A 15,856-nucleotide genomic window follows, 5' to 3' on the forward strand; every position below is an offset into this window, starting at 1 on the left:
AAAAAAACTTGTTAATTTTTGGTCTTGTTATCTGGGTGAAACCTTCCTTTTTGATCTTTCAACTTGTGACATCATGGCACCCCCAAAAATATTAAATACAGAAGGTAAAAATAATACTGTATCCAGTTTTTTTTTAATTTAACATTTATTTACTTATTTGAGTTTAGGAAACACAATTCTGTGTCTGTATGCCACATTTTGTGATTGTCTCAAGAGATTTTTTTTTTTTTCTGTATCTAATGGCTCTTGACTTGAATAAGCCTATCTTCTCTCTGTCCCAAACATGTTCTTTTGGCCAAAACCCACACCATTACAAGGAATTCTGCTGGCTGTCTGAGTTTCCTTCAGACTTTATTATTTGTGTTTTAATTCTCTCTCTCTCTCTCCCTCTCCTCCCAACACAAATACACACACACACACACACACACACACACACACACACACACTCACTCCAAACGTGCACTTTTTGCTTTTCAGCCAGTGATTGCATGTGGCTGGTGGTTTGGCGATTGTGAAATAGTCTTGAAATATCGGTGAGGAAAGTGTTCCCCCTGCATTGTGGTCCAACTCCCCACAGGAACTTCAAGTTTCTCTCTGTCTCCTCGTGCAGGAGGAAGCACAAACTTGGGGTGGCAGAGGCTGGCAAGACAGAGCTCCCTAATTTCTTCATGTGTTCCTGCCATTTTCTAAGTATCCTTTGCAAACATGATTTGGTCCCATTGGGAAATTGCATGCATCCTGGATAGAACCGATGGCACATCTGGGAACTGCCAAACTCATAGGTGGGAAGTCAGAGAGAAGCTAGCTGAGAGTCCGGCCGGAAGATGGCCCCTCAAGGCCGACCCTCTGACATCTTTGCAAAGAGATTTGAATGAAGAGGTGCTGTGTGGAGGAAGGTGCCATGTCCGGGAATCTGAAGACTTGCATTTTCTTCTTGACAAACTGGCAGACTCAGGTCGGGGTCTCGGGGCTCATCTGGTCATTGAGGATCGGTTGAGCTGATCTCTGAGAGATGTTCCAGTCCTGCCTTTTTGTGATTCATTCATCCATCCATCCATCCATTCATTCACTGTGCAACAGTTTACTCATCTAAACACAGGCCTGGAAATAGTAAATTCTGCAGCTTGAGGAGAACATCAACAGACTGTGACACATACTTTTCCCTTTTCAATTCACCCAGAGAGACTTGACATGAGAAATCAAGATAAGTATCAAAATACACAGGCTTAACCAACTTTCGTTTTATTCTATCCATACAGTGAATACTTATATGTACTAAGCACCAGACTCTGCTCAGGGGACAGAGATGAAGCAGGCAGGGCCCCCGCACTGGGAAGCTGACGGTCCAAGGGGGAAGATAACCTGGGAGACCAGCAATCCCATACACTGTGGCCTTTGCAGGGGTGGAGGGAAGGGCAGAACCCTGAGGGAGAACAGAGGAAGAAGTGGTTCATTTACCTCTGCTTATTTCTCTTATGGAAGTGATATGTAGTGGGTGGCTCGGACCTTTGGGACAGCAAATAGAGGAAGTATAAGCTATCAAAAATAGAGGAGCGAGGAGGAAATAAAAGTTCTCATCTAACAGAAGCACAAGAGGGGCCTGACAAGGACCAGGGATGAGTAACTTTCCCTGGTGCCTCTGAAGCTGGCGTATTTCTCCACTGTAGAACCAGGCTCAGGAAATGGAACCTTCCTCCTCAGTCAAGAAGGGCCACGTCCTAGATGTCCAAGGCAAAGCACTGGGTGCTTCTGTATCCTTCAGGAAAGAATATTCAGGGCTTCCCATGGGAGGAGGGGGAGGCTTCTCTCAGAGGTTTTGTGTTCCTCTTCAGGCCACCTGGTTTGGCTACTGCCACAGATGGGGACAGGCTGGGCCCATGAATGCCTTCTGTTCCCAGACTCCCCATCGAGGTGTGAGAACTCCCATTGCAAATGTATGTCTCATATCAAGGCTACAGCAGCCCACGTGGAGGGGAAAGGCTGGCCTGGGAAAAAAGAGCCATACTACCGTCTTGACACGGGGCTCCCCGATGCCCCCCTATCGTGGGATGGGTGTGGTGTCTATAATCATCCCTCATTTCAATTCCAAAGATTTCTCCAGTTCTACAACCTCCAACTCTTTATCCACAAGTCCAAACTCTTCTCCTGCCTGAGAGCTCACAGCATAATCCATCCATCCATCCATCCATCCATCCATCCATCCATCCCTCATATGTTACACACAGTCCCTGGCACAGTCAGTAAATATTCAATAGTGTGTCAGTTATACCCCAGTTAAAAAAGAAAAAAAAGAAATCTATGATGAAATCATACTGAATTAGGGTAGCCCCCAACTCAGTGACGGGTATCTTTATAAGAGAAAGAAAGGAGAGGGAGACTGGACACAGAGACACACGGAAATGGAGACATACAGAAAGGGGAGAAGACAAAGCCACGGACGTCAGAGGCAGAAATTGGAGTGATGCAGCTATAGGTCAAAGAATGCCAAGCATTGCCTGTAGCCACCAAGCTAGGAAGAGAAAGGAAGCAATTCTTACCCAGAGCTTTCAGAGGGGGCGTGGCAAAATAAAATAAACAAACATAAATAATCGATGCAGACTGAATGCTGAGTGGACATAATAAATGAATGGAGAAAACATAGAAAGTGATCATAGTCAGGTGTAGTGGGGGGGCTTTTAGATTGGCATTTGAGCTGGGGTCACAGACTCTCAAGGCTCCCGCAGTACCCTTTTCCTGCCATAGAAACCAGAAAGGCATCCCACTAGGAAGGAGCACGTGTACAGAGCGATGGATGTGCCAAGTCATAGGTCTGTTTAGGAGATAAGCTAGCACCTAGGTTTGAGTAAAACGTGAGGCTGGAGAGGTTGGTTGAGGACAAGTCAGGAGGGCATGCAGTAGTGTTTGTGTTTGATCTTATCAGTGAAACTACACAGATTATGATGTATGCTTTATTTCCATCAGAGCTCAAGAATCTCCTAGAAGCCTTGTAAATCTTATCTGGAACATTTTTTTTTAATTTTTTTTAACGTTTTATTTATTTTTGAGACAGAGAGAGACAGAGCATGAACGGGGGAGGGGCAGAGAGAGAGGGAGACATAGAATCGGAAGCAGGCTCCAGGCTCTGAGCCATCAGCCCAGAGCCCAACTCGGGGCTCGAACTCACGGACCGCAAGATCGTGACCTGAGCCGAAGTCGGACGCCCGACTGAGCCACCCAGGCGCCCCTATCTGGAACATTTTGAATTGTCCCTAATATTTGTTTAAGTCATCCACAAATAATTCTGTATTTCTGCTGAACACCTCCAGGCTTTCCAAAGCTGGCTGTGCCCCCCACTTTGCTTCTCCCTCTGCTGATGCTAGACCACATTGTGATTGCCCCACACTATGGCCTCAATAGCTCTCGACCCCTGATGGAGTCAGATAGCTTTTTTGGAAACCTTCCTTGAGGTCATTACTTAAGTCAATTCTCAGATCTCCCATCCAAGGCAATTCCAGCAAGAAGTGTTTATGGTTGGGTGCAATATGGTGACCCCCAAATGACTACCATGACATTTAAGTTTTATTGCCCTACTTCCTACCTATCTCATACATTGGAGAAATTGAGAGGATCACAGGAATAAGGCTCATAAGCATCTGGGTGTTTTGGAGATTGGTAAGTCAGATTTGGAAGTTGATGGGCTTAGACACTACTGGACTATGTCCCCCCAAAATGTGTGTTGAAGTCCTTACTCCCAGTACCTTACAGAATGTGACCTTATTTGGAAATAGGGTCGTTGTGGATGCAATCGGTCAAGTTTAGATAAAGTCATACTGGATTAGAGTGGACCCTTAATGCAATATGACTGGTGTCCTTACAAGAAGATAATGTGAAGATACAAAGAGAATGTCGCCATGTGAGGACAGAGGCAGGCATTGGAGTGAGGAAGATGCAAGCCAAGGAGCACCAAGGGTTGCTGGCTGCCACCAGAGTATGGGAAGAGACAAGGAAGGATTCTACCCAGAGTCCAGAGAGTCCTGGTCCTTCTCACACCTGGATTTTAGCTTTGTACCCACCAGAACTATCAGAGAATAAATTTCCACTGGTAAAGCCACTGAGTTTATGGCACTCAAAGTAGCCATAGGTAACTAATGTGGACACATATTGCTGTTGGAGACTCAGACTCTTCCGATCTTCTTGCCCCGGGAGCAGTGCTCTTGCCTGTGTGAGAGGCAGACTGCATCTCCTGGACAAGAAGGCCAGTGGTCTGTAAAGGGGCATTCTGAAGTATCTGTTAGCATGTCACTAGGTGTCCTGTGGGTGTTCAATAATGCCTTGTTTGAACCAGATTAAGCGATGGTTAAAGATTCATCAGAACAAGACTGGGGAGGGGGTGCCTGGTTGGCTCAGTTGGTTGGGCGTCCGACTCTTGATTTCAGCTCAGGTCACGATCTCACGGTTCGTGGGTTCGAGCCCTATGTCAGGCTCTGTGCTGATAGTGCAGAGCCTGCTTGGGGTCCTCTCTCTTCCTCTCTCTCTGTCCCCCCACTTCTCAAAAATAAACAAATACACTTAAAAAAATTAAATAATGGGGCATTCTGAAGTATCTGTTAGCATGTTGCTAGGTATCCCGTGGGTCCTCACTAATGCCTCGATAATGCCTTGTTAGAACCAGATTAAGTTATGGTTAAAGAGTCATTAGAACCAAGACATGGGGGAGGGGTGTCTGGGTGGGTCAGTCGGTTGAGCGCCGACTCTTGGTTTCTGCTCAGGTCATGATGTCACGGTCATGGGGTCAAGCCCCATGTCAGACTCCATGCTGAACATGGAGCCTGCTTGGGATTTTCTCTCTCCCTCTCCCTCTGCCCCTCCTACATTCATGCACATGCACACATGCTCATTCTCTCTCAAAATAAATAAAATAAATGAAACTTAAAGAAAAAAAAGGAGAAGACTGAGGGGAATTCAAACTACGGAAAATATTCACCATGTTCCTTCTTCATAAAACTTTCCCTTTTTCATGGCCCTTGCCGGCACGCTTCCATTTGCAGTCATGGGTATGTGCTTGCAGACTCAGGCCACGTGCATCCTTGCGAGCAGCCCTTTGTCCCCCAGCCGGTGTTGTTACATCCTGTGACAGCGTCGGCCTCATATTTCATCCGGTTGTTATACCACAATCATTTCACCATTTCGCTCCTGTTGGTCATTAATTTGAAGGTTTTTTTCTTCTTTTTTTACTCACTCAGATAACATTGCAAAGAACATCTTTGTGTTTATATTTTTTCTCCAGGTTTATTGCGAAATAATTGACTGACGTCACTGCCTAAGTTTAAGGTGGTTTGATGGTTTGATTTCCACGTGTTATGCAATGACCACGATGGCTTCCGCGGACCTCTGTATTCTCCTACAGATACAATGAAAAGAAATGGGTTTTATCAATTTTGATTCTTTTGGATTATCTCCTTTGAATAAGTTTCTAGGATAGATGTACTGGCTCAAAGACTACATGCAGGGTTAAGGATTTTGTCATATATTATTTTACTGTTTTCTAAAAGGGCAAAATCAAAATGCAGTGCTGTCAGAAAGTACCAACCAAATGGTGCTTCATTACATTTTTACTTTCTGAGGTTGAAAATGCATTTATTTCTGCTGTGGGATTGTCCTCGTGTATTTACCCGCTGCTGTATTGGGACCTAATTGTACTGGCTATCTGTTTTTGGAAATAGCTTTCCTTTTATTATAATGAAATTTGCATTTTTAAACTCAATTAATCAAGTATTATTTTTTATTTGAAGTGTAGTTGGCATGAAATATTATTTTAGTTTCAGGTATACAACATAGTGATGCAACAATCGTATACTTTATGAAATGTTCACCATGACATATGCAGTTACAAAACAGTTATTACGGTGTTATTGGCTATATTCCCAATGCTACACTTTTCATCCTTGTGACTTAGTTTATAACTGGAAGTTTGTACCTCTTTATCCCTTTAACCTAATTCTGCCTGCCTCCCCCCTCCCTCCCCTCTGGCAACCACTAGTGTGTTCTCCATGTGTGTGAGTCTGTTTCTCTCTTTTTTGTTGTTGCTGTTTGTTTTGTTTTTTAGATTCCACACGTAAGTGAAATCACATGATATTTGTCTTCCTCTGACTGATTTCGCTTAACACAGTACCCTCCGGATCCATCCATGTAGTTGCAGATGGCAGGATTTCATTCTTTTTTGTGACTAAATTATATTCCATTGTGTACGTATACACACTACATCTTCTCTATCCATTCATATATCAGTGGGCACTTAGGTTGCTTCCGTAATTTGGCTATTATAAATAATGCCGCAATAAACCTAGGGGTGCATGTACCTTCTCAAATTGTGTTTTCATTTTCTTTGGGCAAATACCCACATGTACATTATTGGATTGTGTGCTACTTATTTTTTTAGATTTCTGAGGAGCCTCCATGCTGTTTTCCAGAATGGGTGCACCAATTTACATTTCCGTCAATGGCGCGCAATGGTTCCTTTTTCTCCACATCCTTGCGAATACTTGCTACCTCTTGTATTTTTAATGCTAGCCGTTCTGATAGGTATGAGGTGATATCTCATTGTGGTTTTGATTTGCATTTCCCTGATGATGAGTGATGTTGAGCATCTTTTCATGTGTCTGTTGGCCATCTGGATTATTCAATTAAACAATGGGCAGAGGACCTAAAGTGACATTTTTCCACAGAAGACATACTAAGAGTATTTGTTTTTATTGAAGAGAGTTACATTTCATTGAAGAGAAGTTGTTATAGACTTGAACTTTTTACTTTTTTTTATTAAAAAATTTTAAGTTTATTTATTTTGAGAGACAGAGTGAGTGGGGGAGACAAAGAGAGAGAGGGAGACAGAGAATCCCAAGCAGGTTTCGTGCTGCCAGCACAGGGCCTGATGCAGGGCTCAAACCAATGAAACCGTAAGATCATGACCTGAGCTGAAACCAAGAGTCAGACACTTAACTGACTGAGCCACCCAGGCACCCCTGGATTTTTTCTTTTATTGGAAGTTATAATATTATTTACTATTTATCAAATAAATGTTCTTCCAAAATTGTGATTAAGTATTCTGTTTTACTTCTGTTATTTCTATGGCTCCTTTTAATAGTTTCCTTTTTTATCCATTTGGTGTTTATTTTTTCATCTCACATAAGGTATAATCTAAATTATCTATAAATTGTGATCCAGTTACATAAAATAACTGATTAAATAATTTTTGATGATTACTTGATTATATACCAAATAATCTTATGTACTTTTTCTGTTATAAAAATTCATGTTCTTCACTTTTTGAGTATTTTATTTTTTTATTATTGCTACTTTGTGATTTGGTTTAACTCCTAGTAGGTCTTGCTTCTTCTATTTTTGCTCATTTTCCAGCATTTCCTTTCTTTCTTTTTTTAAGTTTCTTCATTTTTGAGAGAGAGAGAGAGCTCATGTGTGCTCTTGCGAGCAGGGGAAGGGCAGAGAGAGAAGGAGAGAGAGAAACCCAAGCCAGCTCCGTACTGTCAGCCCAGAGTTCAATGCGGGGCTGGATCTCATGAGCCATGAGATCATGACCTGAGCCAAAATCAAGAGTCAGAGGCTTAACTGATTGAGCCATCCAGGTGCCCCATATTTTTCTAGCATTTTCTTTTTTGTGTGTGTTCTCATGCAGTTAAATGAGCTTTAGATTCACTTGCCATGTTCTGAAAGAAGACTCTTTGATATTTGGGTAGGTGGGCACTTAAGATATACATCCATTATTGGGTAGGTCAGGATAGGCTGAACCTGAGTCATTTCTGATTGAGAGGGGTAGCTGGGTGGAAAGAGCTGGGCTTTCCAACTGGACCAGCCCTCAGTGTGGGTCCTGTCCTGCCACATGCTAGCTTGTCCAGGTGACTAACCACCCTGACACTTATTCCCCACTTAACCACAGAGATAACAAGGCCTACCTCAGAAGGGTGCCATTCTAATTAAAAGAGAGAAGGGATGTGAAACAGTACAATTCCTGCCAAATGTGGGCATTTGATTTCATTGCCTTTTTATTCAATCTCAATCACAATTTGTAACTTCATCTGACCTTCTCAAACTTGCCCCCAATTTTTATGTATCATAAATGGATTCCTTTCTCCCGTTACACGTTCACAACTGTTTCTTGTTGACATGCAAGGACACTAAAGACATTGCCCTTTCATCCGGTGCTCCATCCCTCTATGAGGCTCTTGTATCACTATGGATGGTTCCTTTCAGGATCTTGTGGACTTTTCAGGTAGACACAGAGCTACCCTGTGGCTTATAGCTTCTGAAAGCCACACCCATGTCCCTAAAGAGATGCTAGAATGCTTTAGTTCCTTGAGCCATGCTGAGATTGCCCCTGCCTATAGTCAGGAGCTGCTCTTGCTTTATTCCCGCAAGGCCCGCATTTTGGGTCTCTACTCTCTGACCCTCTCGACCAAAAGAACTACGTTCTTCCCTAGGAAGATTCCAGGTCTGAGCTTCCCCTCGGCACTGCCCACCCTGTTCTCAGCCAGAACCCAAGAAGCCTGTGGTGTTTCAGATTGGGAATCTCCTTTTGCCTTCCTGTGGACTTTCCACCTTTGCAAATGCATGTTTCCAGGCCAACAGGCCCCGGAGCAGAGAAACTGAGGTGACGGCTGGCTCAGGCACCTGGGACCTGAGCTCTCTTCTTGGCTGTGATGCTACCTGACTATTGCTTTTTCATTTACTTACACCTCTCTCTCTCCCAAATAGGATTTGAAGTTGCTTTCTACTATAGGAAATACGCAGAAAGAAATAAATTACAAACAGAGGAGAAAGAAAGCAGGAAAGTCAGGGCTGGAGAAAAAGCGGAGCTGGGAAACCACAAATAACAAACCCCTGTGCACTTGTATTTGACCAAATTTAACCTTGAGCTTCCCTGTCATCAGAAGGAACAGGAATCTCTGGGCAAGTTACTCTATCTCTAAATCTCAGCTTCGTTGTTGTGGAAATAAAAACACCTACACCAGAGGATTGTTCTGAGGGTGACATAAAATGAGGATGCGAGACCCTTAAGTTGAATGTGTAATGCACAGTATAGACTCTGCAAATGCTAGTTTTTATTCTTACGAGGAGTTTTCCCCAGGGCTTCCACTTGTAAGTCAGAGATCCACCGACTTTGGCACTGTAGCTGGTTGCTTCAACTGACTCAGCTCCAGAGTTTTATTATCCCTTTTCCGACACGGTTGAGGCTGAGAAATGATGATCTCTAGCTGACTACAGTACTGATCTGGTGGATGGAGTGGGAGGGGGGCGTCTCTTCTTGCAACAGATGTGACGGCAACTAAAAGTAATGATCTTCCTTTGTGCCAAGATCCTTACTCCAACCCGCTCCCCAAGGTGCATCAGAATAGGCTGCTAGAGCTCCCAGGAACCGCGATGGCTCATCCGACACCCTCTCTTCTCAGAGTTGGAGTGGGAAAGGTTGAATTTCCCAGCAGTACCCAGCTAGACTTTGATGCTCTAATTCTAGTTCTTTCTCTGAAAGGGCCCATTCATGAGAAGGAACAACATGGAATACGAGTAAAGAAAAAAAAAATGCCATTTTATTTATAGTTTGGGGAAGTGAGAGTCCACTTGAGTTTGGACCGTTCAGTTCATTGTCATTACTTCCAGTGGCTGGTACGATGTCCCATCCTTCTCTGCCCTGCTGGGCCTGGAAAGTCAGGCCTGTGCTGTCCGAGAGGCTCATTGTTAGAGCTCACATCCTCTGGAAATGGTGACCTTGTGCAATTTCTTGTTGGTGTGGAGGGTGTAGATATTTATAGGGCTGTGCTTTCCTACGTGCTTGCATGCTTTAACAAGGGAGGATCAGGCGCATCTCGAGGCCACCTAAAGCTTCAGAGGAGCACCTCCTGAGTGCGCACGGGTGCCCCGGAATCGCCGTGGAGCACCGGCATATTTGGAGTGGCCGCATTTGACACTCTGAATCACGGGCTGCGTCCACTATGCAGGCAACTGAAGCTGCAAGATGTGATGAAAGAGGCTGGGCCCCTCCACTACCTATTCCTAGCGAGCGAAAGCCCACACACAGGGAAGAAAGGAGCAGTCAAAATGGTTATGGTGAACTGATGCAGAAAGGGAATCCAGCTCCCAGCAAGCAGCAAAGTCCTTTTCATCCAGGCTGATTAGTGCCAAATGTATGTCTGGCACTTCCCATCTGACCCTCCTGCCGGCGGGGATGAGTGTGTGGTGTTATCGGCCTCACCTTATGCACAAGGGGGCTGACGTCAAGGTCACAGTGATAGCCAGCTCAGGTTCCTGACTCCAAGCCCAGTGCTTTTTCCTCGATGCAGAGTCTCTCAAGACAGCCATCTACTCTTCTCGAAAAGGTAGGGGGTCATAGAAACCCAACCCCCAAATGAAATCAGTGGCCTCCAGGCAAGTTTCATTTTCTCCAGCCCCTGGTGCGGCCACCGGACGATGACTTTGGTGTCAAACCGTGCGCCAGGGAGATGAACGCTGAGAGCCTCTGGGGCAGCGGCGATGCCACTTGATGATTTTAAAATAATTTATTTCTGAGGTCCGCACCAGCGGAATTTGTTTGTCTGGTGAGTTGTACTTCCTCTCTCTCCCTCTCCTATTTCCCTTTCTGGATGGGTCACTTGGGATGCTCGTCTCCACGCGCATCTGTGTGCTCTTGAGATCTGAAACCCAAGCCGGTGCCACCACCAGCTGCAGAAGCACGTCACTCACCGCCATTTTTGGAAACCAAAAATGACTGGTCACATAACTGTGATTAGATAAAGCTTGTAATTTGTGTTTGCTGTAGTCAGCGGCGCGGTATTTTGGGACAAACAGCCGCTCTCTACTACATATAGCTTGGAATTTGCGGCTTTTGTGCACCCCGCCATTGTATGATCAAGGAGGTAAAGGAGAAAGAGGGGAGAGAGAAGGGAGGAGGGCGGAGAGGTCAGGAAGCTGCCCTCAGCAGATAGGCAGACAACTAGGGAAGCTTGGAGCCAGAGGGCCCACAGGAAGTACGCAGGTGACCTGCCCTCAAGAGGGACCCGGTCAGGGGCACCTGGGAGGCTCAGTCGGTTAAGCGTCCAACTTCAGCTCAGGTCATGATCTTGTGATTCAAGAGTTTGAGCCCCAGGCCGGCTCTGTGCTGACAGCTCAGAGCCTGGAGCCTGCTTCAGATCCTGTGTCTCCCTCTCTCTCTGACCCTCACCTGCTCACACACATTCTCTTTCTCAAACATAAATAAACATTAAAAAAAAATTTTTTTTAAAAAGGGACCCAGTCAGATGTTGTCAGACTCTGGAAAGGGCACAGTCCTCCTTTCCTAACAGTGGAGCTACTTGACTCCCAGTCAGAGGCTTAGTCCGACCCCAGGCTCAAGGAGGAATCCTAATTTGAGGCACAACATGATTTAAGAAGCCCAAACCTACTTCTCCAGAGACTCAGCCTTTTATTTTTATTTATTGTTTTTAAAACTTATTTAATTATGTCGAGAGAGAGAGCCGGGGGAGGGACAGAGAGAGAGAGAGAGAGAGAGAGAGAGAGGGAGAGACAGAATCCCAAGCAGGCTCTGAATTGTCAGTGCAGAGCCTAAGGCAGTGCTTGAACTCACAAACCGTGAGATCATGACCTGAGCAGAAATCAAGAGTTGGATGCTGAACTGACTGAGCCATCCAGGCGCCCCGAGATTCAGCCTTTTAATCTGGCTGATAGATATTCTCTGACTGAATGCTTCAGTTCTAATAGGCCAGCCTCCTTCCCTGCCCCCAGTTCTGGGAACAATACCCTTGCCTTTCTTCTGAGTCTCAGCTGCATAAAACCTCATTCATTCACTAGACATTGACCTAGGCCGAGAAGGGCACCGGGGATACAGGAATATGTCGGCCTGAGTTCCAGACTTCCACATGAAGGCACCATCAGGTGAGGTGCAGCCCCCTCTGTGTCGAATCTGTAGACTCGTGTCTTCCTCTGAACAAAGAAGGTATGTCCCAAAACAATCTCTCATTTTTAACCCCAGACAGGAGAGAGAAGTGTTGACCTAATCGGGCACCCCCATTTAACTCTGCCTTATCAGCTATCCTGTCACAGCGGTTTTGGAGACACTGTTGCTTTACCGAGGGAGAAACTGAGGCCCAGAGGGACGAGGCGATCTATCTAGAGATACAGAACTGGTGGCAGCAGATCCAGGGTGGGACTCACGTCAGCCTGACTCCTAATCTAGAGCTGTTTCCACCATTGCCTTGATTTTAGGACATCCAGATTACGGTCCCAAGTCATAAACCGAAATTGCCACAATTAATGTATTTTCTTACTTGGCTGTCATTTTCTTGGTGGGACACAAATAGATAGCAGATAGAGACCATGCCCTTAAAGCACTTACATTTGTGGGTGGCAGTAACAAATGCAGAGAAAGTTAGGCTAGAATGTAGAAAATGCCAAGTGGTCCCCCAAAAGGAGCAGAAATTTGTTGGGAGGGCTTGTATCTGGGTAACACGAGATCACTTTCTGTAGGGAGCAGGCACTCGAGCCAACTCTTGAAGGATCTGGACAGAGGGGGGATTGAGAGAAGAGAGCAAAAGCTCGCTTCCAGCTGGGGGCACTGGGGCCTGGGGTGGGAAGTTTGGGCTGGGTAGGAATGGGGAGAAGAGGCATTTCAGACAAAGGAGTGAGCGTAAGTGCAGGTGAGAGGTTTGCAGTGCTTGGTTCGGGGAAAGGCTGTGGTTGTCCAGAATGGCCGAGAAGGATTGGAACAGGGAGGTGGAATCCTCCTTCATGCAAGTGTGTGTGACCAACAGAAGCACACTGACCAGGGAACTCTCTGGAATGGGTGGGTCCTGATAACCTTGCTCATCTCAGATATACCTTCTGGATTCATCTCTGGGCCCCATCTCGCAGGCAGCCTCTAGAGTACAGTGAGTAGGGCCAAAATTCCTGCCCTTGGCTCTGTCTTTACTGAATTTTCAGCTTTATCCATGCTCTGTTTCCATGATACCAAATATCTTAATAAAATGTGACAAAGACACAGAGCTGTTTGGGTTATATCAGGGAGAACATCTGGATATTTGGAAACATCTGGACAGTTTGCCAAAAAAACACACAAAAAACAAAAAACTTTGTATCTGAGTGTTTGGTATTATGGTACAGAGACAAAGTCTGAATCATCAGCATGTCTTTTAGAGTTTGAAAAATACATTCCTTTGAGAAGAGAAGGAATTGTCACCCAGAAACCCTACTTCTGCCTCTTGTCCACTTTCATCTTCACTGTTTGTGTGGATACGATAAAGAAGTACTCCTGGAATATTATGGAACTGGATGGTTCACCTCCTAGACTTAGATCTCTGAGAAGAAAGAGAAAAGGACATCTTCTCTGTTTATTTAAAATCCAGTTCATTGATTCTACTGAATTGATTCTACCTGAATTAAGGCCCTTCTTTTTTTTTATGTTTATTTTTGAGAGAGAGAGAGAGGGAGAGAGAGAGACAGAGACAGAGTGTGAGTGGGGGAGGGGCAGAGAGAGAGGGAGACACAGAATGTGAAGCACATTCTGTGAGCTTCAGCTCAGAGCCTAGATGCGGGGCTCGAACTCATGAACTGTAAGATCATGACCTGAGCCAAAGTCGGACACTTCACCAACAGTCATCCAGGCCCCCCCCCACCACCACCAAGGCCCTTCTTTGTCTGAGGTCCTGTGCATGACTTAAGAACAGAGGGATGGCCAGGATGCAGTCCTTACAGGAGGCCGTGGTCCCATAACCAAGTGATCTCAACACTGTGATTGGTTGGAGCTAATAAAGGTGTGTGCAGAAGGCTTAGAGTGGGCAGACAAGAACGTTTTGGGCAGGTGAGAAGGGGAAAGCGAGGGAAAGATTCAGAGGTGGAGTAATTTTTGCCTAGAGCCTTCAGGGGTGGAAGGAGCTCTCCAACAGAGAAAGGGGAAGAAGGCATCCCAGGCCGGGCAGATGGCAGCAGCACTGGTAGAGGCGCCAGTCAGTGAAGAACACCGAGGGAAATGTGGAAACATCTGGACCGTTTGCCAAAAACACACAAAAAACCAAAAAGCTTTGTATCTGAGTGTTTGGTATTACAGTACAAAGTCTGAGACTTAATTTGCAGTGAATGAAGTCTGAGAAGTGGTTATGGGGGTGGTGTACTGATAGGAGAGAGCATAAGAGAACATTCTAGGGCACCTGGGAGTTTTCTATGTCTTGACCTGGTGGTGTTCAGATGGCTCCTGAGCAGGTTGTCAGAGGGCCGTGGTGAAAGAGAAGCTCAGAGAGGTAGACAAGGGTGTAGAATGGAAGGCACCATTCTACAGGATAAGGGCTGGCCTTATCCTGTGGGTCACGGGAAGCCCCCAAACCTCAAAACACCCCTGCTCTTACTTCCTACAGCTGAGCATATACCAACCTAGGACCTCTCAGATACACAACCAAGAGAAAAAAGTGCACATGTCCACCAAAGACAAGTTCTAGAATGTTCACAGCACCTTTATTCATATGAGCCCCAAACTAGAAGCAATCGAATGTCTATCAGAAGAATGGCTACACATCTTGCAATATTTCCATAAAACAGAGTACTTCATGGCAATAAAAAAGTGAATAAAGTAATGATACTCGGCAGCAAACGGGTGAATCTCACAGACATTACGTTGAGCAAAAGAGGCCATTTATATGTCATTTCATTTATATGAAGTCCAAGAACAAGAGACTCTATTTGTAGTGATTGAAGTCTGAGCAGTGGTTACGGGGGTGGTGCGCCGACTAGAAGAGAGTGTAAGAGAACATTCTAGGGGGCATGGGAGTGTTCTATGTCTTGACCTGATGGTAGTTATGTGGGTGTATACATATGTAAAGATTCAATGGGCTGTACAGTGAGATTAGTATACTTACCAAATGTTTGAACTTAATAAAAAAGTAAAACAAAACTAACAAAACATTAAAAAGAAACTCTAAAGAGAAATCTAGAAAATCAGGTTGTAATGTGTGCCATTGTGACCCAGTCTGCCTCCAAGAAATCCCTTTCCCTACGACAGACCCTCCAGTCACCCAGTAATGTGTACCTTCTATGGGAGCTGGTCAGAGACAAAGTACTGAGAACTTCTGAGAACAAAACAGCCAGTAACTGAACAGAAAGGCAGCAAAGTGAAGCAAACTTTTGGCAACTTTCACTCAGCACCTCACCCTCTCTGCCTCTTGCACGACAAAGCCCCATGTGTTACTTGTACACTCTTGACTATATATTCATCTCTTAGTCTGAACCAGTCCTCTTGCAGCCTGTAAAGTATGAATTCAAATTTCCTTCATCTTCAAGAACGGACAAACAAACAAAATCCTTCTTTGGCCCTGCCTTCTTTCCAGCCTTCTCTCTCATCTCCCTCTTCCTCTCCGAAGCCAGACTTTCAAAAGAGCTTTCCAAACCCACTGGTTCCACTCTCTCATGTGACATTCACTCTTCAAACCAATGGATGTCTCCTCTCCTTGCCTTTGAGCCTCACCTTACTCGGCCTCTCCGTTGCCTTGGGCATTGGTGATAACGTCCTCCAGACTGAAAATGTCTCTCTGCCTTGATTTTTGTAAGAGCCAACTCTTCCTGTGAGCAGAATGGTTATCATACCCACCTCCGTGAATGCTTGTAATGGAAAGAATAACTTGGAAGCCCAAGTGGATGGAAGGGCAGGCCAGCTGGACCACCTCCAGGGGCACCAATCCATTGCAGGCCAAATTTCCTGGGAATGAATGGGAATATGGTGCCAGTTTATTTAGAAACTCTGGGTAACACTACATAATTGGCAAAATGTAAATTGGTCCCTCTCTCACCCAAGTACAAAACGCCTTTGAGTGGAAGTAAAAAAAAAAAAAAA

This window comes from Felis catus, chromosome D4 (genome assembly GCF_018350175.1).
Source record: "Felis catus isolate Fca126 chromosome D4, F.catus_Fca126_mat1.0, whole genome shotgun sequence".
Lineage (NCBI taxonomy): Eukaryota > Metazoa > Chordata > Mammalia > Carnivora > Felidae > Felis > Felis catus.